This window comes from Chiloscyllium punctatum, chromosome 8 (genome assembly GCF_047496795.1).
Source record: "Chiloscyllium punctatum isolate Juve2018m chromosome 8, sChiPun1.3, whole genome shotgun sequence".
In the NCBI taxonomy this organism is placed as follows: domain Eukaryota; kingdom Metazoa; phylum Chordata; class Chondrichthyes; order Orectolobiformes; family Hemiscylliidae; genus Chiloscyllium; species Chiloscyllium punctatum.
In genome coordinates, this window is record NC_092746.1 from 120343292 (window position 1) to 120369838 (window position 26547).

General features: G+C 49.2%; 1 protein-coding gene across 3 annotated transcripts in view; it reads right to left on the reverse strand.

The window, feature by feature from the left end:
• LOC140480854 (pituitary adenylate cyclase-activating polypeptide type I receptor-like) overlaps positions 1-25504 on the reverse strand; it is a 280791-nt gene extending 255287 nt beyond the window's left edge. For all 3 annotated transcript variants that reach the window (XM_072576361.1, XM_072576360.1, XM_072576362.1), the window contains exons 1-2: positions 25306-25504; positions 7426-7488 (exon numbers count right to left, since the gene is read on the reverse strand). The gene's annotated coding sequence lies outside the window, so the exon portion shown is untranslated. The remainder of the gene's footprint in view (positions 1-7425; positions 7489-25305) is intronic.
• Between the last annotated feature and the right edge of the window lie 1043 nt (positions 25505-26547).

Below are 26547 nucleotides of genomic sequence, written 5' to 3' on the forward strand. Positions count from 1 at the left end.
CCCACTCCAGGGAAAAGACCTGGTCTATTTACCCTATCCATGCCCCTCATGATTTTATAAACCTCTATAAGGTCACTCCTCAGCCTCCGACGCTCCAGGGAAAACAGCCTCAGCCTGTTCAGCCTCTCCCTGTAGCTCAAATCCTCCAACCCTGGCAACATCCTTGTAAATCTTTTCTGAACCCTTTCAAGTTTCACAACATCTTTCCGATAGGAAGGAGACCAGACTTGCACGCAGTATTCCAACTTGACATTTGAACCCACCTCATTTCCGTGCCCCCCCCCACCCCCCCTCCCCAACTCCCAACCCCAGAGTGGAAGCAGGTCATTCAGCCTGTTGGGGCCACATTAACCCTCCGAAGAGCATCCCATCCAGACCCACCCCAATCCCTGCATTTCTCACGGCCAATCCACCCTGACCTGCTCATCTTTGGATTGTGGGAGGAAACCGGAGCACCCAGAGGGGAGAATGTGCAAACTCCACACAGACAGTCGCCCGAGGCTGGAATCGAACTGTGCGTTATCGAGGTTTACAAAATCATGGAGGGCATGGATAGGGTGAATAGACAAGGTCTTTTCCTTGGAGTGGGGGAGTTCAGAACTAGAGGGCATGGGTTTAATGTGAGAGGGGAAAAGATTTAAAAGGGACCTATGGGACAGCATGTGGCTCAGTGGTTAGCACTGCTGTCTCCCTCACCAGGGAGCTGAGTTCAGTCCCAGCCTCGGGCGACTGTCTGTGTGCAGTTTGCACATTCTCCCTGTGTCTGTGTGGGTTTCCTCCGGGTGCTCCAGTTTCCTTCCATAGTCCAAAGATCAGCAGTTCAGTGAATTGGCCATGCGAAATTGCTAGGAGGGTCGGTGTGGACTTGTTGGGCTGAAGGGCCTGTTTCCATACTATCGGGAATTGAATCTAATCTAACTTTTTCACGCAGAGTGTATGGAATGGGCTGCCAGAGGAAGTGGTGGAGGCTGGTACAATTACAAAGTTTAAAAGCCATCTGGATGGGTATATAAATAGGAAAGGTTTAGAGGGATAGTGGCCAAGAGCTAACAAAAGGGATGAGATTAGATTAGGTTAGGATATCTGGGTCAGCATGGACGGGTTGGACTGAAGGGTCTGTTTCCGTGCTGTAATCTCTATCACTCTTTAAGGTCACCCAGCACATGGGATGGGGAGGGGTGGGAGGTGGAGAACTGGAACTGAAGGGCAATTAAATCAAAATAACTAGTCTGTGTGTGTAAAGCTGATCACCATTTTGCAATACTCTACTCCCAAGTAGGTCAAACAAACCGGTGACAGGTAGCATCTGCTGCGAGCTGGCCACCATCTGAGCTACCATATGTCAATGAAGGATAGATGCCATTGGGTTTAACACACTGGGAACATGCAACAGGCAGAGTGAACAGTGGGATTCAGACTTGCTTTAATCCGTCCAGTCCTCAAACCTTCCGAGGATTATGGCTTTGCTCAGATTCTCGCCTCTTGCGGTGTCTCCAGTTTCCACCGGCCTTCAGCTGACGGTGCTATCGAATCCTCTCCAGAAACTTCCGAGTGTCTGCCCTTTGACTCGCCTTAAAACCCATCCTTTCCTCATCAAGGCCAGCTCTTAGCATCTCCTTGTGTGGCTCACTGTCAAATCTGTCTCTGAATCGGCTCCTACGGACCGGTTGCCATTTTAAAGGGTGCTCTATAAACGCAAGACGTTGTTTTTCTCAAATACTGGCCCCTTCATGTTTCTTTCTGCGTCAGAGAGAATCCAAAAGCCGGCACGTGATACTTGAGAAACACATGACTGTGAATATAGCTGTTGTTGTGCCTAAACCAGCAGCTCTACCGAGGTGACACTGTTTCACAAAAGGACAGGGGACTTCTCCCCCAACTCTCACACTGATCCATCGAACAACCTCACAAAAGCAGACCCTTCGATCATTATCGGACTGCACTGTCTACTTGGCTTGCACTAGAATCACACACATAGTGCAGCAGGAAGGCATTCAGCCCATCACGCCTTCACCAGTTCTATTTCTGGTCAATGACCTGTCTTATTAGGTTAGATTCCCTACAGTGTGGAAACAGGCTCTTCGGCCCAACAACTCCACACCGACCCTCCGAAGAGTAACCCACACAGATCCATTTCCCCTCTGACCATTGTACCTCATACCATGGGCAATCTAGCAGGGCCAATTCACCTGCCCTACACATCCTCGGACCATGGGGGGAAACCGGAGCACCCGGAGGGGACTCACACAGACACGGGGAGAATGCACAAACTCTACACGCACACAGTCACCCTCATGATTTTGTAAACCTTTATAAAGTCACCCCTCAACCTCCGACGCTCCAGGGAAAACATCCCAGCTTGTTCAGCCTCTCCTTATAGCTCAAATCCTCCAACCCTGGCAACATCTTTGTAAATCTTTTCTGAACCCTTTAAAATTTCACAACATCTTTCCGATAGGAAGGAGACCAGAATTGCACACAATATTCCAACAGTGGCCTAACTAATGTCCTATACAGCCGCAACATGACCTCCCAACTCCTGTACTCAATACTCTGACCAATAAAGGAAAGCATACCAAACGCCTTCTTCACTATCCTATCTACCTGCAACTCCACTTTCAAGGAATTATGAACCTGCATTCCAAGGTCTCTTTGTTCAGCAACACTCCCTAGAACCTTACCATTAAGTGTATAAGTCCTGCTAAGATTTGCTTTCCCAAAATGCAGCACCTCGCATTTATCTGAATTAACCTCCATCTGCCACTTCTCGGTCCAGATCCTGTTGTAATCTGAGGTAACCCTCTTTGCTGTCCACTACACCTCCAATTTTGGTGTCATCTGCAAACTTACTAACTATACCTCTTATGCTCGCATCCAAATCATTTATATAAATGACAAAAAAGTAGAGGGCCCAGCACCGATCCTTGTGGCGCTCCACTGGTCACAGGCCTCCAGTCTGAAAAACAACCCTCCACCACCACCCTCTGTCTTCTATCTTTGAGCCAGTTCTGTATCCAAATGGCTAGTTCTCCCTGTATTCTGTGAGATCTAACTTTGCTCATCAGTCTCCCATGGGGAACCTTGTCAAACGCCTTACCGAAGTCCATATAGATCACATCTACTGATCTGCCCTCATCAATCCTCTTTGTTACTTCTAACCTAATCAATCTAAACTGCACATCCCTATGCACTATGGAAAATTTCCCACGGCCAATCCATCTAACCTGCATGCCTTTGGATTGTGGGATGAAACCGGAGCACCCGGAGGAAACCCACACAGACACAGGGAGAACATGCAAACTCCACACAGTCACCTGGGGGTGGAATCAAACCCAGGTCCCTGGCGCGGTAAAGTGCTAACCACTGAGTCACCGTGTTCTACCCTAGCCAGCTCTCTCATGGTTTTGAAAACCTCAATCAAATGTCTATTGTACGAGAACCCAAACCGCCAACACACAAACATCCGTGCACGTGAAAGCAGCACAGAAACCATACTTTCCTGACTCCTTTCCCTCACCCAGAAATGCCAACAACCGACTGGCATCAGAGCACACTGAGTTCCCAGGGTGGTATTCCCCCTTCTAATTCAATGGTCCTCACTGTAACCCGTGGGATGGCACGGTGGCTCAATGGTTAGCACTGCTGCCTCACAGCTCCCAGGGACCAGGGTTCGATTCTAGCGTTGGGTGACTGTCTGTGTGGAGTTTGCACATTCTCCCCGTGTCTGTGTGAGCTCCCTTTGGTGTCCTCCCACAGTCTGAAGATTATGCAGGCTAGGTGGATTGGCCATTGGAAATGTAGGGTAAGGGTGGGTTGCTTTTTGGAGGGCTGGTGTGGGCTGAATGGCCCGCTTCCACACCTGTAGGGGTCTTATGATACAAACTTCTAAACAGAAGCCAAACGCTCTGCAGATGATGCGGTCAGATACTGGCAAGCAGGACGAGATTGGGTTGGTCTGTCTGGTCGGCATGGACGAGTTGGACTGAAGAGTCTGTTTCTGTGCTGCACATCTCTGTGTAAATCAGAGACAGCAGCTGAAGTTGTTGGAAAAAGCTCAGCAGGTCTGGCAGCGTCTGTGTGGAGAGAAATCAGAGTCAACGTTTCACGTCAAGTGACCCTTCCTCGGAACTGAGTCTCCAGCAATTTCTACTTCTGCCTCATCGTTACTACGCTGTTGCTTTGCCAACTGGGCCGAGCCAGAGTGAGATTAATCCCGGTATAGCACTACCCTGCGTGACAGGCGTGACACAGACTAGGCGAAAGGGGCTGTCCTGTGATGACTAGATTAGATTACTTACAGTGTGGAAACAGGCCCTTCGGCCCAACAAGTCCACACCGCCCCGCCGAAGCGCAACCCACCCATACCCCTACTTCTACCCCTTACCTAACACTACGGACAATTCACCCTGACCTGCACATCTTTGGACTGTGGGAGGAAACCCACGCAGACACAGGGAGAATGTGCAAACTCCACACAGTCAGTCGCCCGAGGCGGGAATTGAACCCGGGTCTCTGGCGCTGTGAGGCAGCAGTGCTAACCACTGTGCCACCGTGCCACCCATGACAGGTTGGGCCGGATCCTTCGAGGAATTGACAGCGAGATGCCAGGCAGATCCTCCTTGGGAAAACTCTCAAAATAACCAAGAGATAGAGGAGGAGCTTCTTTTCTCAGAGAGTGGCGAACCTGTGGAATCTTTTTTATGACCAAAGACTTTGGAGGCTGGGCCGTTAAGTATATTCAAAGTTAAGTCACACAGCCCCAGGTTATAGTCCAACAGGTTTATTTGGAAGCACTAGCTTTCGGAGTAACACTCCTTCATCAGGTGGTTGGAGCAGCGCTCCGAAAGTTAGTGCTTCCAAATAAACCTGTTGGACTATAACCTGGGGTTGTGTGACTTTTAACTTTGTCCTCCCCAGTCCAACACCGGCACCTCCACATCACGAGTATATTCAAGGCTGAGGTAGACAAAATTTTAATCAGGAAGGGAATCAAGGGTCACAAACAAACACAGGCACTGCTGGAAAAGCTCAGCAGGTCTGGTCGCATCCTCAAAGAGAGAAAGCAGTCAACACTTTGGGTCAAGTGACCCTTCTTCAGAGCTAATTGTGGCGAGGAAAGGGTTGGGATTTATGCTGGAGCAGGGGTGGGGGGTGAAGGGGGGTGGGGGTGGGGGGTTGGGGGGAGGGGGGGGGTTGGAGGGGGGGGATGTTGGGGAGAGGTGTAAATGATATGTGGAGATGGAGCCCAAAGTGAGAGAGAGAGAGAGAGAAAGAGAAAGAGAGAGAGAGAGAGAAAGAGAGAGAGAGAGAAAGAGAGAGAGAAAGAGAGAGAGAGAAAGATAAAGAGAGAGAGAGAGAGAGAGGGACAGGCGAAGGAGCGGGGGAATCAAGGGTCACAAACAAACACAGGCATTGCTGGAAAAGGGACCACTATTGGCTGACAATGGGTCGTGTGTGGTAAGTAGCCCATATGGCAACAAGGGCTTGATGCTTCGAGAGTTGGGGAAGGACATGGGAGAAGGTACTTCAAGCCCTAAAATATTGAACTCAATATTAAGTCCTGAAAGTTGTTGAGTTCCCAAGTGGAAAATGTAGAGCTGTTCTTCCAGCTTGCACTGAGCTTCACTGGGGCACTGCAGCAAGCCTGAGACAGAGACATTGGACAGGGAACAGGGGTGGGGTGTTAAGGTGGCAAGCAACTGGAAGCTCAGGGTCCTATTTTTGCGGACAGAATGTAGGTCTCCTGGGAAACCATCAGCCGGTCTCCACTGCACCTCCCTCAGGCAAGGGTAATGGGGAAAGGACAAGAGGCGTGGAGCTGAGGTTTATCAGATCAGCCACAATCTCACTGAATGCTGCAGCAGAATCGATGGGCTGAATGGCCTACTGTCTAATGGTCCTTTGCCATTGGCAGGGCAGCTGAGGATCGGGTGAAATTGTCAATCTAATTCAATAGATTTATGCAATTAAAAAGACCGAAGACAATAGCTAATCAAGCTTTGAATGTAATGTTTTACATTGATATTATTGTTGGTCGTTGTTCCTCTTAAAGTGCAGGTTCATTTTCTTTCCTGGCACACAGCAATCAGACCTTAGGCATTTGGGTAAAACTTTCCAACCTTGATGCTGCCTGGTGTATCTCATTTGGCATCTAACAATTCATCCTTCACACAGTGGAATGCTAAAATTTCTATCACTGAATTTCTATCACCTACACTACAAAGGGATTTGAGAAAACCATATTCGATCCAAGCCAAATAGTTAATCATTGCAGCCAAATTTGCCGATGATGCTTAAGTAGGTGGGACAGCGGGTTGCAGTGAAGAAAGGAGACATTTACAAGTGGGTGTCAGTGACTGGGTCAAACTTTGACAGATCAGTTGGAGTGTGGATAAGTGTGAGCTTATCCATTTCGGCCAGAGGTTTGGAAAGGCGACTTATTGTCGAAATGGAGAAGGACTTCCAAGTCTTTCGGTGCAGAGGGATCTGAGTGTCATTACACTCAGTAACCATAATATTGTGCAAAAGATTAGTATGGAGGTTCGGCAGGTAATAAGGAAGGCAAATGGAAGTTTGATGGTTATTTCAAAAGGAATAGAGTAGAAAGGTAGGAAGGTTTCTACAAGGCATTTATAAGACTTCACCCAGAACACTGTCCACAGTTTTGGCCTTGAGAAGGGACATTGTTGTATTGGGGTCAGTTCCGAGGAGATTGATTCCAGAGATGAGGGGCTTGTCTAATGAGGAGAGATTGAGAATTTAGGCCAATACTCTCTGGAGTTTACAAGAACGAAAGGCGATGTAATTCAGGTAAATAAGCTGCTAAAGAGGATTGGCAATAGAAGAGGGTGTTTCCTGACGTGGAGCCATCTATAACGAGAGCTCAACATTTTAGGATGAGGGGCAGCAGATTTTAAACAGGGATGAGGAGAATTTACTTCCTTGAAAGGCTTGTGAATCTGCAGAATTCACCACCTCCCCCCCACACCCCCGCCCCCCCCCCCCCACTCCCCCCACCCCACCCCCAAGAGGGTAGTGGATGCTGGGACATCGAGTACATTTAAGGAGGCGATAGATAGGTTTTTATTTTGCAACAGGTTAAAGGGTTATGGAGAGTGGGCAGGAAAGTGGAGTCGGGACTGAGATGGTTGGATTAAAGAGCAGGACAAGCTTGTGGGGCTGAATGGCCTACTCCTGCCCCTAGCCCTTACATTAACTGGCTAAAATAAATCGAATTTTCCAATTATTTTGAGCCGTTATCGCATCTGCCCTAAAAATTCTAATGTCAATGCAAGAAACATCAGGAACATCCACAATTAACGAGCTTCAAAATGGAAGGTTTTCATGGTGTGAGTGATAGCGTTGAAGAAGATGATTTCACGGTTACTCTATGCAAGATTTGCTTAGAAAAGAGCAAATTGTTACCTTAAAATAGTTCCGTACAGGGTCAACAGAGATATCGTAGGCAGCATATATTCTTCAAATTCTCTGAAAGAGGTAAGAGAGGTGATCAGGTATCGTGGATGGTGGAAAAAAGCACAAGCTTACTATTCCACCGAGTAACCATAATATTGTTCGCTCAGTCATTAAACGTTCCCATAAATTTAGACATAACCTATTGGGAATCTGCCCAGGATATTCGGTCCAAGCTGGGCAATGTGTTTCGGTTCTGTCCCCAGGGACTGGGCCCTCTCCCTTGCGGATGAAGTGGGGATCTGATTGGAACATATGGGATACTGAGAGGTCTGGAGAGAGTGGATGTGGAGAAGATGCTTCCATGCCTAGGAGAGACTAGGACCTGAGGAGCTGAAAATGTGTTGCTGGAAAAGCGCAGCAGGTCAGGCAGCATCCAAGGAGCAGGAGAATCGACGTCGATTCTCCTGCTCCTTGGATGCTGCCTGACCTGTTGCGCTTTTCCAGCAACACATTTTCAGCTCTGATCTCCAGCATCTGCAGTCCTCACTTTCTCCTCCTAGGACCTGAGGACACAGCCTCAGCGGGATTGGATCAAGGGCTACGAGGAGAAGGCAGGAGAACAGGGTTGAGAAACATATCAGCCATGATCGAATGGGGGAGCAGAGTCAACGCACCGAATGGCCTAATTGCTGCTCCTATATCTCAGGGTCATAAAGAGAGCTTGTGAACACATTGGTGAGTGCATAGAAACAACTTACAAAAAAAGATTGAGGAACTTGCCTGATGAGAATAGATCGAAGGGGTTGGAACCGTTCTCCTTGGAGAGAAGTCTGGGAGGAGATTTGATCAGGGTTTTCAAAACAGTGAGTGGACTGGATGGAATAGAAAGCCGTTCCTGCTTGTTGTAGGAACAAGAGTGAGAGGGCGTAAGATTTAAAGCGACTGCCAAAGACGCAAGGGAGATGTGAGGAACAACATTTCCACCCAGTTCAGGTCTAGGATGCACTGCCTGGGAATGTGATGGAGGCAGGTTCAACTGAGGCATCTAGGAGGGACATTTGATGGTTATTTGGATGGATATGGTGTGCAGGGATGTGGATAAAAGGCAAGAGATTGGGATTAGCTAATCGTACTGGTGCAGGAACGATAGACTGAATGGTCTACGTCAGCACTGTAACAATTCTGTGAAAGACTATATTCCATGCTCCAAGACTCCATGATTCTATAATGATGTTTCCAAGTGGGAAGCATGGGGCAGGCATGACGAGTTCATTAAGCTGGAGATGAAATTCCGAAATCACCATGGTGTTGAAATAACACCACAGAGGCTGGTGTCCCATCACCAAGTCACCCTTTATTTAGATGTGGAGAGTCCCTGAGTCCATAGATGTGAGGCTGGAAAAATACAGCAGGCCAGACAGCATCCAAAGTGCAGGAATCTCAATGTTTCAGCCCACAATATTGACTATCCTGCTTCTCAGATGCTGCCTGACCTGCTGTGCTTTTCCAGCACCACATTCTCGACTCTGATCTGCAGTCCTCCCTTTCTCCAGGTTTAACCTGGTGCAGAGTCTTCTCCCCTTCAGCAACCCTGCTGGAGCTGTCCCTGTGGTTGTGGTTGTGTGAGGGAGGCGGGGGGGGGGGGGGGAGGGGGGGGGGGGAGGGGGGGGGGAGGGGAGGGGGCGGGCCTATAATCAAACAGGAACTGGGACAGTTTGGTATTTAGTGAGGCTGTGGGTTGTTTCTTTAAGCCGACCTTCACAGTTTGGACGGATCTTTCTACCAGACCATTGGATGACGGACTGTATGGAGCTGTCCTTATATGAGAAATACCATTGGATTTGAGGAAATACTCAAATTCCCTTCTGGTAAACGATGGCCCATTCTCTGTGACTAATACATCCAGGAGCCCAGGAATTGTAAAAGATGCACACAGTTTCTCGATCATCGACCCCATGTTTGACAATGAACTCTATGCACATTAAACCACTCTGAGTTTGCGTCCACAATGACCAGGAACGTTGAGCCCATGCAAGGACCTGCATAGCCGATGTGTAACTGAGTGCAGGGTTTACCTGGCTGTTCCCTTGAATTTGGGGTGACGGCTGGTTGTAGCTTTTGTCTGTTGGTACTCTGGGCCATGCCCCAGCAATGCGGCTGTGACTATCACCCTGCCAGTCTACCCAGCTCCCAGCCTGCCCACTCCACCACCACTACCCTCCCCCTTACCCTCAGTCATGGAGTCATAGAACTGTACAGCATAGAAACAGACCCTTTGGTCCAACTCGTCCATCCCAACCCAATCTAGACCGACCTGCCAGCACCCGGCCCATGTCCCTCCAAACCCTTCCTATTCCAATATCCATCCAAATGCCTCTTAATGTTGCAATTGTACCAGCCTCCACCACTTCCTCTGGCAGCTCATTCCATACACGTACCACCCTCTGCGTGAAAAAGTTGCCCCTTAGGTCTCTTTTATATCTTTCCCCTCTCACCCTAAACCTATGCTCTCTAGGTCTGGACTCCTCCACCCCAGGGAAACAACATTGTCTATTTACCCTATCCATGCCCCTCATGATTTTATAAATCTCTATAAGGTCACCCCTCAGCCTCCGACGCTCCAGGGAAAACAGCCCCAGCCTGCTCAGCCTCTCCCTATAGCTCAGATCCTCCAACCCTGGCAACATCCTTGTAAATCTTTTCTGAACCCTTGCAAGCTTCACAACATCTTTCCGATAGATAGGAGACCGGAATTGTACACAATATTCCAACAGTGGCCTAACCAATGTCCTGCACAGCCGCAACATGACCTCCCAATCCCTATACTCAATGCACTGACCAATTAAGGATTGCATACCAAATGCCTTCTTCACTATCCTATCTACCTGCAACTCTATTTTCAAGGAGCTATGAACCGGCATTCCAAGGTCTCTTTGTTCAGCACCATTCCCCAGGATCTTGCCATTGAGTGTATAATTGGCATGGTGGCTCAATGGTTAGCACTGCAGTCTCACAGCTCCAGGGACCTGGGTGTGATTCCCAACTCGGGTGACTGACTGTGTGGAGTTTGTACGTTCTCCTGGTGTCTGCGTGGGTTTCCTCCCACAATCCAAAGCTGTGCAGGTCAGGTGAATTGGCCATGCTAAATTGCCCGTCGTGTTCAGAGGTATGTAGGCTAGGTGCATTAGTCAGAGGTTCCAGTCAATTCCAGCCTCAGGCGACTGTCTGTGTGGAGTTTGCACGTTCTCCCCGTGCTTGGGTTTTCTCTCACAATCCAAAGATGTGCAGGTCAGGTGAATTGGCTGTGCTAAAGTGTTTAGGGATGTCTAGGTTAGGTGCCCTAGTCAGGGGTAAATATAGAATGTAAAAATAGACTCAGAGGATTGGGAGCTTTTGGAATTCTCTATATCCCAAGGGACTATGGAAGCTCAGTCTTTAAAACACAAAGTTGAGTTATTGAAGAGTCAGACTGGACTGAAGGTTCCAGTTCTTCTGTTCTCTGTTCTTCTCTCTCCACAGGTGCTGCCAGACCCACGTGAATTGTTGATAGATTTCTGGTTGACAATAGTTATAGAGATGACTTCAGAAAAAATATTGTGTCAGCCACAATCATATTAAGTGGGGAAATGGGTTGAATGCTGAAAATGTGTTGCTGGAAAAGCGCAGCAGGTCCGGCAGCATCCAAGGAGCAGGAGAATCGACGTTTCGGGCATCAGCCCTTCTTCAGGAATGAGGAAAGTGTGTCCAGCAAGGCGAAGAGAAAAGGTCGGGAGGAGGGACTTGGGGGAGGGGGCGTTGGGAATGCGATAGGTGGAGGGAGGTCAAGGTGAGGGTGATAGGCCGGAGTGGGGGTGGGGGCGGAGAGGTCGGGAAGAAGATTGCAGGTTAGGAAGGCGGTGCTAGGGTTGAATGGGTTGAATGGCCTACAGCGGTTCCTACGTTAAATGAATCATTGCCCACCTCTCTGCAGTAAGTGTAACTTGTCATTTGTTCAACCTTTCTGTGTCCTGTTGAAGTTTTACACCATCCCTTCTCACAGTTCACAATGCCTCCCCAAGTTTTCCTTGAGGAGGTCGGGGTAAATAGTATTGCCCCTCTGCTCATAAGCGAGAGGCGAAGGGCCTGAGGACCTGCACTCACCAACATCAGGCTGGCGTAACCCTGAACTTGCTGCACAAAGAATCTGGAGCTGAAAGCCAGGCTCGGTGATGGTGCTGTCAAACTATCAGCAACCAGAAAACACCCTGCCTGGTTCACTAATGTCCTTCTGGCAAGGAAATCTGCCATCCTTACCCAGTCTGGCCAACGTGTAACTCCAGACCCACAGCATTGTGGGTGACTCTTAGCTGCCAGGAGAGAGTGAGGACGGCAGACGCTGGAGATCAGAGTTGAGAGTGTGGTGCTGGAAAAGCACAGCAGGTCAGGCAGCATCCGAGGAGCAGGAAACTCGACGTTTCGGGCTTAAGCCCTTCATCAGGAGTGAGGCTTATGAAGATTCCTGATGAAGGGCTTATGCCCGAAACGTTGACTCTCCTGCTCCTTGGATGCTGCCTGACCTGCTGTGCTTTTCCAGCAACACACTCTTAACACTGACGCTTAACGGCCCCCTTAAATGGCCTAACAATTCACCCAGATCAGGTGGCAATTAGGGATAGCCACAATCTTCAATGATCCCATAAAAAGTAATCAAAGTTATGACCTTTATACCAATGTTTGTGTCATCAGCAAATATTAAGGCATGGGGTCCTAATTCAGAGCCTTAAGGGACTCTATTCAATGGGCACCTTATTAAAGTCAGAATATTGACGCCCAGGAGAGAATTCAAAGGAGCTTTTCCAGAACGATACCGGAAACTAGGGTTTTAGATACAAGGAAAGATTAGGGAGATTGGGCTTATTCTCCTTGGATAAAAACAATGACTGCAGATGCTGGAAACCAGATTCTGGATTAGTGGTGCTGGAAGAGCACAGCAGTTCAGGCAGCATCCGAGGAGCAGTGGAGTAGATGTGATGATGCTGTCACTTTATAAAGATTATTTTGTCCTTGGTTGATTTGAAGCGAGGTCATAATGGCAGAGGTACCAAGGAGTCTACAGAGTCTAACAATGGAAAGGGAGTGGCCAGTTCTCCCAGTTCAGGTTTTGCTGAGCTTTTATTTAGCTGTTGACAGGCAGGAGGCTGGAGGAACACAGCAAGCCAGGTAGCATCAGGAAGGGGAGAAGGCAATGTTGCGGGTGTAACCCTTCCTCAGGTCTGGGGGGGTAGGTGTAGGAGGGAGCTGCAGACAAAGTGGGTGGCGGGGGCAGGGTGGTGAGGTGGGGTTGGGTGAAGACAGGTAGAGGGTACGACCTGGTTGGCCAATGAGAGGAAGGAATCCCGTTGGTGGCTGGGAGCAGTGGAAGGGAGGGGGAGGGGCTGGGAAGGAAGTCGGGGGATGGGGAGGGAGGGTATTTGAAATTGGGGAATGCAATGTTGAGTCCTCCGGGCTGTAGGCTGAAGATGAGGTGTCATTCCTCCGACTTGTGGTTTGACTCGTTGTGGCAATGGAGGAGGCCAAGGGTGGTCATGTTGGAAAGGCCGTGGGAAGGGGCTGCTGGAGCAGTCACAAGATGTGTGAGTCCAGAGGAGTTGCAGGCTTCAGTAAAGGTTTCCTCTGACTTGCTCTGAAATCCCTCTCTGGAAGTTGTTCTTTTTAGCCTGCGTTTGAATTTACCTTTTTGCCAAGGGGTGTGTTTATGGGATGTTACTGAATTGGAACAGTTAATCAGTAATAGTTACTCTATCAGGTTGGTTACGTTTTCCAGTAGTTAAGTATTCTAAATTCTGTTTTCATTTCTTTGTGTTTCAACTGTAGTCATAGAGGTGTACAGCACGGAAACAGACCCTTTGGTCCAACCCATCCATGCCGACCAGATATCCGAACCTAATCTAGTCCCAACTGCCAGCACCCGGCCCACACCCCTCCAAATCCCACCACCCCCCCATCCATATACCCATCCAAATGCCCCCCAAATGCTGCAACTGCACCAACCTCTACCACGCATCCCCCCCCACCTCCAGCAGCCCACTCCACACACGCACCACCCCACGTGCAAAAATGTTGTCCCCCCCCAGGTCTCCCCTATATCCTTCCCCTCTCATCCCAAACCCACGCCCTCCAGTTCCGAACAGCCCCACCCCAGGGAAAAGACCCCGCCCATCCACCCCATCCATGTCCCCCACCCCCCCATGATGCCACAAACCTCTACAAGGTCACCCCTCAGCCCCTGACGCTCCAGGGAAAACAGCCCCAGCCCGCCCAACCTCTCCCTACAGCTCACACCCTCCAACCCCAGCAACATCCCAGTAAATCTCCTCTGAACCCTTTCAAGTTTCACAGCTGAATTTAACTGAAGTCTGGTGCAAATCTAGTGATTTTTTTTCTTTTTTTGTTGTGCAATTTGCTACCTGTAAGTGTAACTTTTCTTTCTGTTCCACTCTTTGACCACAGAATCCTACTTTTGAAAAAAGATTGACAAGAGCAACTTGAGATACTCAATCACACCCCACTGTTTGCAGAAAAAGTTGCTCAATGTTTGTGCTCTCACAATTGAGTGTTTAGATAAATTCTGTTTTCCTTAAAGCCGAGTGGTTTGACCAAGCTGCATCCCACCTGGAATATCCACTTCCCATCTGCCTTTAAAATAAGAAAAAATTAGGGTCTAGGCTCCCTTCTTAAAATATGTTATGGGTGGGGGGTGTCTGGCCTGTCCATAACAGAGAGAAGATTATCAAATGTTCAAAATTATGAGCAATTCGGACAGGGTGAAGAAGGATATGGAGTTACCATTAGTTGGTAACTGGGCATCACAGCTACAAGAGACTGAGGAATGAGATGAGGGGAAAAGTCTTTACTCAGAGACTTGTTCAGATGTGGAATGAGCTGCCTGGGAGAGCAGTAGAAGCAGATTCCAAAGTAGAGCTGGATATATTTGAAAAGGGTGGATTTAGAGGGCTACGGGGTAAATGGGGGAGCAGAGTGCAACTCGCTGGGTAACTGGGGAGCTGTGGGTGGCACGGTGGCACAGTGGTTAGCACTGCTGTCTCACAGCGCCTGAGACCCCGGTTCAATTCCCGCCTCGGGTGACTGTCTGTGTAGAGTTTGCACATTCTCCCCGTGTCTGCGTGGGTTTCCTCCGGGTGCTCCGGTTTCGTCCCACAGTCCAAAGATGTGCAGGTCAGGTGAATTGGCCATGCTAAATTGCCCATAGTGTTAGGTTAGGGGTATGGGTGGGTTGCGCTTTGGCGGGTCGGTGTGGACTGGTTGGGCTGAAGGGCCTGTTTCCACACTGTAATGTAATCTAATCCAATCTCTTTCAGAAGACGGTACAGGGACGATGGGCCGAATGGTCTCCTTCTGTTCTGTAAAATTCCATGATTCCTTCAGTCCCGAAAGTAAGTGTGAATCTCTGTTCTCTTGCCTTTCTCGGAGCAGTTCTTTTATTCCCTGACCTCTAGTTTTGCTCTTGTCGGGTGGGTGGCATTTCCTCAAGAGCTTTTCAGGAAGGTCCACGTGCACCACATCAACAGCATCATCCGTATGAAACCTCTCTCTCAACCTTATCCTCGTCATTGTCTCCAAAAGCTTCCTTGCCAGCAAGGACTGGCTTTCATTTGCTGAGTTTATCCTAACGTCCATTTTTGAACAAGATGACAGTATTTCTAATACTCTAGCCACCTGTGGTCACTCTCTGTATTGATGGAAAATGGGAACATTATGACCAGGCGCCTTCTCAAAGTCTACCCCTACTTCCCTCGGCATCACTGGATGTAACCAACCTGGGGACTCAGTAACTTGAATCATAGTTAGTTTCTCTGATCTTGTCTCTTTACCATGTTTTAGCTCATCAAGTGTCTTAGTTATCTTTCCTTCACTACAGCCCCATCTCCTTCTCTAATGAAGACAAATGTGACATACTTCATTAGTACTTCCTGATTCCTGATGAAGGGCTTTTGCCCGAAACGTCGATTTCGCTGCTCCTTGGATGCTGCCTGAACTGCTGTGCTCTTCCAGCCCCACTAATCCAGAACCTGGTTTCCTGCATCTGCAGTCATTGTTTTTACATGCTTCATTAGTACGACAGGCATGTCAGCCTTTTCCATTACTAAACCTCCCTGTGATGAGATTAGATTAGATTAGATTACCTACAGTGTGGAAACAGGCCCTTCGGCCCAACAAGTCCACACCGACCCTCCGAATGGCAACCCACCCAGACCCATTCCCCTACATTTACCCCTTCACCTAACACTGCGGACAATTTATCATGGCCAGTTCACCTAACCTGCACATTTTGGGACTGGGGGAGGAAACCGGGAGGTCCCTCTTATCCTCTTAATCATTTTTCACACATTCAATAACGTTATTTTTCAGATATCCATCGAGAACCTCTGGATTTACATTTACGTTAACTGCCATTCCTTTCTCATACTCTCTGCCTCTCATTTCTCTCTTTAACAAGCGATCAGGACTTCCTCCCTTTATCAACGTGATATCGTTCACATACGCTCTTTCCGTTTCATCTCACTGTCTCTTTCCAAGGAGCTCCACATTGTTAGGACTCCTTTTCCCTTTTATTGGGATTATATTTCAACTGTCGCTGAGCCACACCCACCTTTTTTGGAAAGCAGGCTCTTATTTCCTTTACCTTTTTAGATTAGATTACCTACAGTATGGAAACAGGCCCTTCGGTCCAACAAGTCCATACTGAACCTCCGAAGAGTAATCCACCCAGACTCATTCCCCATATGTACCCCTCACTAATGCACTTAACGCTACAGGCAATTTAACATGGACAATTCACCAATTCGCTGCAAATATTCAGTTCCAAACTTACCATTCACGCCCCACTGCGATTGTTCCTCCCAAAATTCATAGAACATAGAACAATACAGCACAGAACAGGCCTTTCGGCCCACGATGTAATGCCGAACATTTGTCCTAGCTTAAGCACCTATCCATGTACCTATCCAATTGCCTCTTAAAGGTCACCAATGATTCTGACTCTGCCACTCCCACAGGCAGCGCATTCCATGCCCCCACCACTCTCTGGGTAAAGAACCCACCCCTGACATTCCACCCTTCACCTTAAATTTATGTCCCCTTGTAACACCCTGTTGTACCCGGGGAAAAAGTTTCTGACTGTCTACTCTATCTATTCCCCTGATCATCTTATAAACTCTATCAAGTCACCCCTCATCCTTCGCCGTTCCAATGAGAAAAGGCCGAGAACTCTCAACCTATCCTCATACGACCGATTCTCTATTCCAGGCAATATCCTGGTAAATCTCCTCTGCACCCTCTCCAAAGTTTCCACATCTTTCCTAAAATGAGGCGACCAGAACTGCACACAGTACTCCAAATGTGGCCTTACCAAGGTCCTGTACAGCTGCAACATCACCTCACGACTCTTGAATTCAATCCCTCTGCTAATGAACGCTAATACTCCATAGGCCTTCTTACAAGCTCTATCCACCTGAGTGGCAACTTTCAAAGATCTATGAACATAGACCCCAAGATCCCTCTGTTCCTCCACCTTACTAAGAACCCTACCCTTAACCCTGTATTCCGCATTCTTATTTGTCCTTCCAAAATGGACAACCTCACACTTGACAGGGTTGAACTCCATCTGCCACTCCTCAGCCCAGCTCTGCATCATATCTAAGTCCCTTTGCAGCCGACAACAACCCACCTCACTATCCACACTTCCACCGATCTTCGTATCGTCTGCAAATTTACTGACCCACCCTTCGACTCCCTCTTCCAAGTTATTAATAAAAATTACAAACAGCAGAGGACCCAGAACTGATCTCTGCGGAAATCCACTTGTAACTGGGCTCCAGGCTGAATATTTACCATCTACCACCACTCTCTGACTTCGACTGGTTATCCAGTTCTCTATCCAACTGGCCAAATTTCCCTCTATCCCATGCCTCCTGACTTTCCGCATAAGCCTACCATGGGGAACCTTATCAAATGCCTTACTAAAATCCATGTACACTACATCCACTGCTCTACCCTCATCCACATGCTTGGTCACCTCCTCGAAGAATTCAATAAGACTTGTAAGGCAAGACCTACCCCTCACAAATCCGTGCTGGCTGAAGTAAGACTAACTGGCCTGTAATTCCTGGGCTTATCCCTATTCCCTTTTTTTGAACAGGGGCACAACACTCACCACTCTCCACTCCCCTGGTACCACCCCCATTGACAGTGAAGACGAGAAGATCATTGCCAACGGTTCTGCAATTTCTTCTCTTGCTTCCCACATAATCCTAGGATATATCCCGTCAGGTCCGGGGGACTTGTCTATCCTCAAGTTTTTCAAAATGCCCAACACATCTTCTTTTCTAACAAGTATCTCCTCTAACTTACCAGTCTGTTTCATACTCTCCTCTTCAACAGTACGGTCCCTCTCATTTGTAAATACTGAAGAAAAGTACTCATTCAAGACCTCTCCTATCTCTTCTGACTCAATACACAGTCTCCCACTACTGTCCTTGATCGGACCTACCCTCGTTCCTGTCACTCTCATGTTTCTCACATACGCATAAAAGGCCTTGGTCCTACCTGCCAAGGATTTTTCATGCCCTCTCTTAGCTCTCCTAATCCCTTTCTTCAGCTCCCTCCTGGCTATCCTGTATCCCTCCAATGCTCTGTCTGAACCTTGTTTCCTCAACCTTATGTAAGCCTCCTTCTTCCTCCTTACAAGACATTCAACCTCCCTCGTCAACCAAGGTTACCTCACACGACCATCTCTTTCCTGCCTGATAGGTACATACATATCAAGGACACCTCGTATCTGTTCCTTGAAAAAGTTCCACATTTCCACCACATCCTTCCCTGACAGCCTATGCTCCCAACTTATGCTCCTCAGATCCTGTCTTGCAGCATCGTATTTACCCTTCCCCCAGTTGTAAAACCTGCCCTGTTGCACGCACCTATCTCTCTCCATAACCAAGGTGAAAGTCACAGAATTGTGGTCACCATCACCAAAATGCTCACCCACTAACAAGCCCACCACTTGACCCGGTTTGTTACCAAGTACCAAATCCAATATGGCCTCCCCTCTGGTTGGACACTCTACATACTGCGTTAGAAAAGCTTCCTGGACACACTGCACAAACAGCGCCCCATCCAATCTACTTGATCTAAAGAGCTTCCAATCAATATTTGGGAAGTTGAAATCGCCCATGACTATTACCCTGTGGCTTCTGCACTTTTCCAAAATCTGTTTCCCAATCTGTTTCTCCACATCTCTGCTGCTATTGGGGGGCCTATAGTAAACACCCAACAAGGTGACTGCTCCTTTCCTATTTCTGACTTCGGCCCATACTACCTCCAGAGGCAGATCCCCCTCGAACTGCCTTTCTGCAGCCGTTATACCATTTCTAATTAGCAATGCCACCCCCCCCTCCTTTTTTACCACCCTCCCTAATCTTACTGAAACATCTGTAACCAGGAACCTCCAACAACCATTCCTGTCCCTCTTCTATCCACGTTTCCGTGATGGCCACAACATCGTAGTCCCAAGTACCGATCCACGCCTTAAGTTCACCCACCTTATTTCTGATACTCCTTGCGTTGAAGTAAACACACTTGAGCCCATCTCTGTGTCCACAAGTATTCCCTGTCAGTGCTCCCTTCTCCACAGCCTCTCTACATTCTTGGACATCCTGAAAAACAGCTAACTTACTTTCTGGACTACAAGTCCGGATCCCATCTCCCTGCCAAATTAGTTTAAACCCCCCCCCGAAGAGTGCTAGCAAACCTACCCCCCAGGATATTGGTGCCCTTCTGGTTCAGGTGCAACCCGTCCTGTTTGTACAGGTCCCACCTTCCCCAGAATGCAGTCCAATTGTCCAAATACCTGAAGCCCTCCCTCCTACACCATCCTTGCAGCCATGTGTTCAACTGCACTCTCTCCCTATTCCTTGCGTCACTGTCACGTGGCACCGGCAACACCCCAGAGATGACGACTCTGTCTGTCCTAGCTTTTAGCTTCCAGCCTAACTCCATGAGCTCCTGAATGACCTCCCCACCCCTCTTCCTACCTATGTCATTGGTGCCAACGTGCACCACGACTTCTGGCTGCACACCCTCCCCCTTAAGGATTCTGAAGACACGGTCCAAGACGTCTTGGACCCTGGCACCCGGGAGGCAACAAACCATCCGAGAGTCTCGCCCATGTCCACAGAACCGCCTGTCTGTCCCTCTAACTATAGAGTCTCCTATAACTAGCACTCTCCTCCTCTCCCCCTTTCCCTTCTGGGCCTCAGAGCCAGACCTCGTGCCAGAGACCCGGTCACTGCAGCTTATTACTCTTACTTTAGATTCTCTTAATCTTGTTTCAACAGCTATAAATGTGATGATGTTATAATCATTATTCCCCAGAAAGGTGACTGACCCCTAATCCATGTGAGCCCTGCTCTCCAACTTGAGTGGTTAGCACTGCTGCCTCACTGTGCCAGGGACCCAGGTTCGATTCCCAGCCTCGGGCGACTGTGTGGAGTTTGCACATTCTCCCCGTGTCTGCGTAGGTTTCCTCCCACGATCCAAAGAAGTGCAGGCCAGGTGGATTGACCGTGCTAAATTGTCCAGGGATGTGCAGACTAGGCCATGGGACATGCAGGGTTACAGGGGTAGGGTAGGGGATAGGTCTGAGTGGGATGCTCTTTGGAGGGCCAGCGTGGGCTCAATGGGTTGAATGGCCTGCTTCCAGGCTGTAGGGATTCTATGAAAACCCAGCAGTATCTCCTTCTTTTTGGATGTAAAACTCGACCGAGGACACTCCATTAGCTTATCTCTCTCTGCTCTTTACACTATCATTGTCCCAGTTTCTACTGGGAATATTGAAGAACCCCTACACCACTTCCATTTCCCACTGTTTATATATTATAGCAAGTAGCCCTTTCTCCCGTTTTGCTCCATATGCCAGGATTCTCTCCCAATTTTAACCGGGTGTATTTGCAGTTTGACAGTTGGATAGTCAATTGCGTCGTCAACGTTCATATTGTCACCTTCAAACTCTGGTGTAGGACTTTACCCCACAACGTTTCTTCCCTCAAAGACAAACATGATACCCACTCATCCCTCACTCCTACCCTCGTCAATACTCATTCCCTTGGCCCCGCTTCCCATGTGTCAAAGGCCTGTACAATGCACCCAATGGTGTCATGGGGAGTCGGTTAGTTTGCAACACAGAGCTAAGCCCACAGTGTGGGTTCAATTCCTGCATCAGCTGAGGTTACTATGAACGACCCAACTTCTCAACCTTTCTCCTCACCTGAGGTATGGTGGCCCTCAGATTCAGCTCACCACCAGCCATGGAGCTCAGAAACAGACACTTTGGTCCAACTAGTCCATAATCCCCAACTAAATTAGCCTCACCTGCAATCCCTCTAAACCACGAGGTAAAAACAATGACTGCAGATGCTGGAAACCAGATTCTGGATTCGTGGTGCTGGAAGAGCACAGCAGTTCAGGCAGCATCCAAGTAGCTTCGAAATCGACGTTTCGGGCAAAAGCCCTTCATCAGGCATTGACCGAAACGTCGATTTCGAAGCTCCTCGGATGCTGCCTGAACTGCTGTGCTCTTCCAGCACCATGAATCCAGAATCTGGTTTCCAGCATCTGCAGTCATTGTTTTTACCTCTAACAGTACAGTGTGTCAACTTAGGGCATAGGGAGCATAGTGGGAGAAAGGGCTACATCCTAAACTGGAAAAACAGTGGGAAATAAAAGTGGGGTGTAGGGGTTCATCAGAGGGCTTATGTCCGAAATGTCGATTCTCCTGCTCCTCAGATGCTGCCTGACCTGTTGTGCTTTTCCAGCACCACACTCTCTGAATCTCCAGCGGCTGCAGTCCTCACTCTCTCCCCTCATCATCTAATGAGAGATCAGACCTTTGGGACCATTGTGTTGAAGTAATGGCTCCACCGACAAAAAACACTTTTTTTTTGAAAAAAAAGAGGCACTAACCCCGACCTCTCCATCAAAGGCAACGCCCGACAGAGTAGCTCTATACAAAGGCCAATGAGGTGAAACAACCCCAATACTGAACCTGGAGACAACCTTGGAAAACCATTGCAACGGTTCCCAGTCTCTCACTGTCGGCGTTACAGCGTGTGGAGATTGTTTGGAAATAAGACTCTGACGACTGTTGTGGTGAACAAAGAACCAAGAACATTCCAGCACAGGTACTGGCCCTTCGGCCCTCCAAGCTTATGCTAATCCAAATCCTCTGTCTAAGCCTGTTGTCTATTTTCTAAGGATCTGTATCCCTCTGCTCCCTGCCCATTCATGTATCTGTCTAGATGTATTTTAAATGACCCTATCATGCCCATCTCTACCATCACCACTGGCAACGTATTCCAGGCATCCACCATCCTCTATGTAAAGAACCTTCCACACATATCTCCCTTAAACTGTTCCCCTGTCACCTTTGAATTTGCCAAGTGACTAGACGTTCTATGCTCATAAATGCGGCTCAAACCCCACCTTCAACTCACAATGGGCAAGAAATTGTTACGGTAATCAGGTGATGTCTCTCTTTCACCTTGACACACAAGGTGAGGGGGACGCTGACAGTCTCGTGACATTGTGGTAGTGCCCCTACCTTTGAGCTCAAGTCACACCTGCTCCAGGTTTGTGCAATGACATCATCTGCGAGAAGGTCAGTGTGAAAATATCCACGGGAGTTTGAATTAGATCGCCTTCAGTGTGGAAGGGGGGGGCCCCCCCATCCCAACAAATTCACACAGGCCCTCCAAACAGTATCCCACCCAGACCCATTCCCCTACATTCCCCCTGACTAATGCATCTAACTTACACATCCCTGAACACTACGGGCAATTTAGCATGGCTAATCTACCCGAACCCACGCATTTTTGGACTGTGGGAGGAAACTGGAACACCCAGAGGAAACCTACACAGACACGGGGAGAATGTGCAAACTCCACACGGACAGTCGCCTGAGGCTGGGATCGAACCTGAGTCCCTGGCACTGTGAGGCAAAAGTGCTAACCACTGTGCCACCATGCCATCCCCAAACTGGGGTGAGAACTGTGTAACCAGAGAGTATAATCCCAGTCAGGCTCTTACTGGGATTAACAGGGTAGATTTGGAGAGTTTATGTCCCCATGTGAGAGAGTCTGAGACCAGAAGGGGGCAATCTCAGAATGAGGGCTCACACATTTAAGACAGAGATGAGGAGGAATTAGCTCTGTCAGAGGGGAGTGAGTCTGTTAAATTCTTTACCCGAGGGATACCACCGAGGCTGGGGTTGATTTTCAATCAGCAGGGAATTATAGGGAAAAAGGCAGGAAAGTGGATTGAAGAAGATCAGATCAGCCATGGTCACACTGAATGGTGGAACAGTCTCAATGGGCTGAATAGCCTCCTCCTGCTCCAACCGCTGGCCAGGCAGAGGAGAGAGGACGACAATGTTTGGGAGGTTGGCCTCATCAGGGGAGAGCACGCCTGAAGGACAGCCCCTGGCCACCACAGCAGAACCCACTCACCCCCCGGGGAGATGGCAACGTTCGCCCACCAGTGCTGCCCAGTCTGGGGGGCACCCATATCCACCACACCCCCCTCCCCCCAGGGAGATGGCAACGTTCGCCCACCAGCGCTGCCCAGTCCAGGAGGGCACCCACACCACTCCCTGCCCACCGACACACCCACCCACCTCGGGAGACCACCCACCATGGTTGAGGGAGATGGGAGAAGTAGGGAGGGTGCATTGCACTAGCACCAGGGACCAGCCCTCTGCAGTAGACTGAACTATTGGAGTGAAGGGAGGGGAGGTTTGGGCGGGTGTTGGTGGGGACGAGGTGGGGAGGTAGATTGAACAGCAAGATCCCATGGATGGGATTAGTCTCTCCCACCGCAAAGGGATATTTGACCTTTGCCAGAGGAGAAGGTGTCTGTTGTAAGACCTGGTTGGGAGACCCTGGAGTTCTTGAGCAAGGGGTGAGGGGGATGTAGGGTCTCAGGAGATACCCCTCCCCATTTGGGGGGGGGAGCGGGGGAGGAGAAACAGGTTCAGGGTGAGTGGGTTGGTGGGATTCTCTCTCCCTTCCCCCCCCCCTCTCTCTGTGTGTGACCAATTTCAGACACACGCTGGTGAAATCTCATGCACCCAGCTCCTCAGTGTAAAACAAAAACCCCCTCATCCTGACCGCCCGGATCTCATCCAAATACAGCAACCCAGCAAACAATCCATCAGCCAAGACCCTCTGCAGCCTCCGAACGACAGAACTGACCAATTGAATTCTCCTCCTCAAAACAAAACCCCTTGGAAATGGGAAGCAGGAGATAAAACGAAACGGTGGGTGGATGGGGGGGAGAAAGATATTTTCACAGAGCACTGTTTGGAAAAAGATTTGCAAATTCTGTTCAAATGCAGTTTTCAAAATGCGGTAAAAGGCGAGAGAGAGAGGGGGGGGTGGGGGCACTTTCACAAGGTAGATCCCACCCCGATTCCCCTCGCATTGCTCCACTAAAATAAAACAGCTCAATCAGAAAGAGACAAGTCCCGTCTGCCAGCCCCCGTGTGCCAGTTCTGACACAGCTAATGCACAAAATCGATAGTATTTACAAATAGCGCCGTTGTAACACACAAACCACGCACTGCCTGCATTGTAAAGCATTACAAACAAACACAAGATTGTTTCTCTGATAGAAATAAAATATATTGATAAGAGGGAGGGAGGGAGAGGGGCGGAAGACTCTCATCCTCTACGCCCCTGAACAGACACTGCAGTTTCTCTCTCTCCCCCTCCCTCCCTCTCCTACTCTCTCTCTCTCTCTCTCTATTCACACCACGTCCGAAGATCCCATCACTGTCAGACAACATTATGAAAGGTAACAACACTGGGTCTCTCTCTCTCTCTCTCTCCATTCTGCATCTGTGATTTCCCCCTTCATTGGTCCTGACCGCGGAAAACCAACACACACACAGATACAGACAGAGAGACACACACATAGGGACACACAGATAGACACAGAGAGAGACACACACACAGATACAGACAGAGACACACACATAGGGACACACAGATAGACACAGAGAGAGAGACACACACACAGATACAGACAGAGACACACACACATAGGGACACACAGATAGACACAGACACACACACACACACAAAGATACAGACAGAGACACACACACATAGGGACACACAGATAGACACAGAGAGAGACACACACACGCAAAGATACAGACAGAGACACACACTCATAGGGACACACAGATTGGCACAGAGAGAGAGACACACACACAGAAAGATAAGAGAGAGATGCAGAGACAGGCATACAGAGTGGAATGGGCAGAGAGAGACACACATTCTGGATTAGTGGTGCTGGAAGAGCACAGCAGTTCAGGCAGCATCCAAGTAGCTTCGAAATCCAGAATCTGGTTTCCAGCATCTGCAGTCATTGTTTTTACCAGAGAGAGACGGGCATAGAAAAGGCACACAGAGTCACAGATAGAGAGAGACCAACACAGACAAACACAGAGAGAAAGGGATACACACACACACGCAAACACACTCACTCTCTCTCACACACACACACACACACACTCGCACTTACACGCAGACACAGTCAATCACAGAGTCACACACGGTCACACACAGCTACAGACCTCGACACACAGACACACACACAGGCAGACACATACACAGACACACAGTCTCACACAGACACAGACACACACACACACACAGACATGGATACACGCTCTCACAGAGAGACACAGACAGACGCGGATACACACTCTCTCACAGACAGACCCACAGAGAGACACAGACGCACTGAAACTTTCCAGGCTGGTGATGCACCCACCGTGAGTGTGCTCTCTGGCTGTGCTCTGGATGCGGTCGGGACCGGGAGAAGGAGGAGGAGGTGCTGGTGCTGCTGGAGACAGCCTTCAAAGTAGTCAAGTCACGTCTGCCTGGCCGTGCCAGGCAAGGTGGGATGTCTGCATTCACCTTAACACCTTCTCTCCTTCCCCTCTCGCAACCTTCCCAAAGGCAGTGTGTCGGTGCAGAGCTGGGAGGGAGGGAGGGGGTGTGGGGCTGGGAGAGGGAGGGAGGGGGGGGCTGGGTCTGGGGTCGATGGGGGTGGGGAGGGGTCTCTGTCTCTCACACACATACACAGAGCCTGCCTGGAAGCAGCTGTGTAACCGGCCACTGGGTGAAGTTCTCTCCCTCCAATCAAGTCGCTGTGGGCAGCAGGAGATGATGTTAAATCCAGTACAGGGTCGATAGTGCCCAGCCAAAGCCTGGTGCAGCCCCTTCTGTTTACGGTCACCAAGGAATTCAGCCGAAAGGCTACACGGGCACTTGGGCATGTGCTGACAGGTGGCAACAAGCATTCATGCCACACAAATGCCAGGCTATGACCATCTCATACGAGAGGAGAAAGTGAGGACTGCAGATCAGAGCTGAAAATGTGTTGCTGGAAAAGCGCAGCAGGTCAGGCAGCATCCAAGGAACAGGAGAATCGACGTTTCGGGCTGTGCTTTTCCAGCAACACATTTTCAGCATCTCATAGGAGAGACAATCTAACCACCCTTCCTTGACATTCATGGTGTTCCCATCACTGAATCCCCCACTGTCAACGTCCTGGAGTTATCATTGACCAGAAACTCAACTGGACTCACCACCTAAACGCAGTGGCTACAAGAGCAGCTCAGAGACTCAGGATACTGCAGTGAGTAACTCCCTTCCTGACTCCCCAAAGCCTGTCCACCATCTCCAACGCACAAGTCAGGAGTGTGATGGAATACTCCCCACTTGCCTGGATGGGGGCAGCTCCAACAACACTCAAGAAGCTTGACACCATCCAGGATAAAGTAATCCCCACTTGATTGGCACCACATCCACAAACATCCACTCCCTCCCCCACCAACACTCAGGAGCAGCAGTGTGTACTATCTACAAGATGCACAGCAGAAATTCACCAAAGATCCTCAGACAGCACCTTCCAAACCCACTTCCATCCAGAAGGACAAGGGTAGCAGCTATATGGGAACACCACCCCCTGCAAGTTCCCCACCAAGCCCCTCACCATCCTGACTCAGAA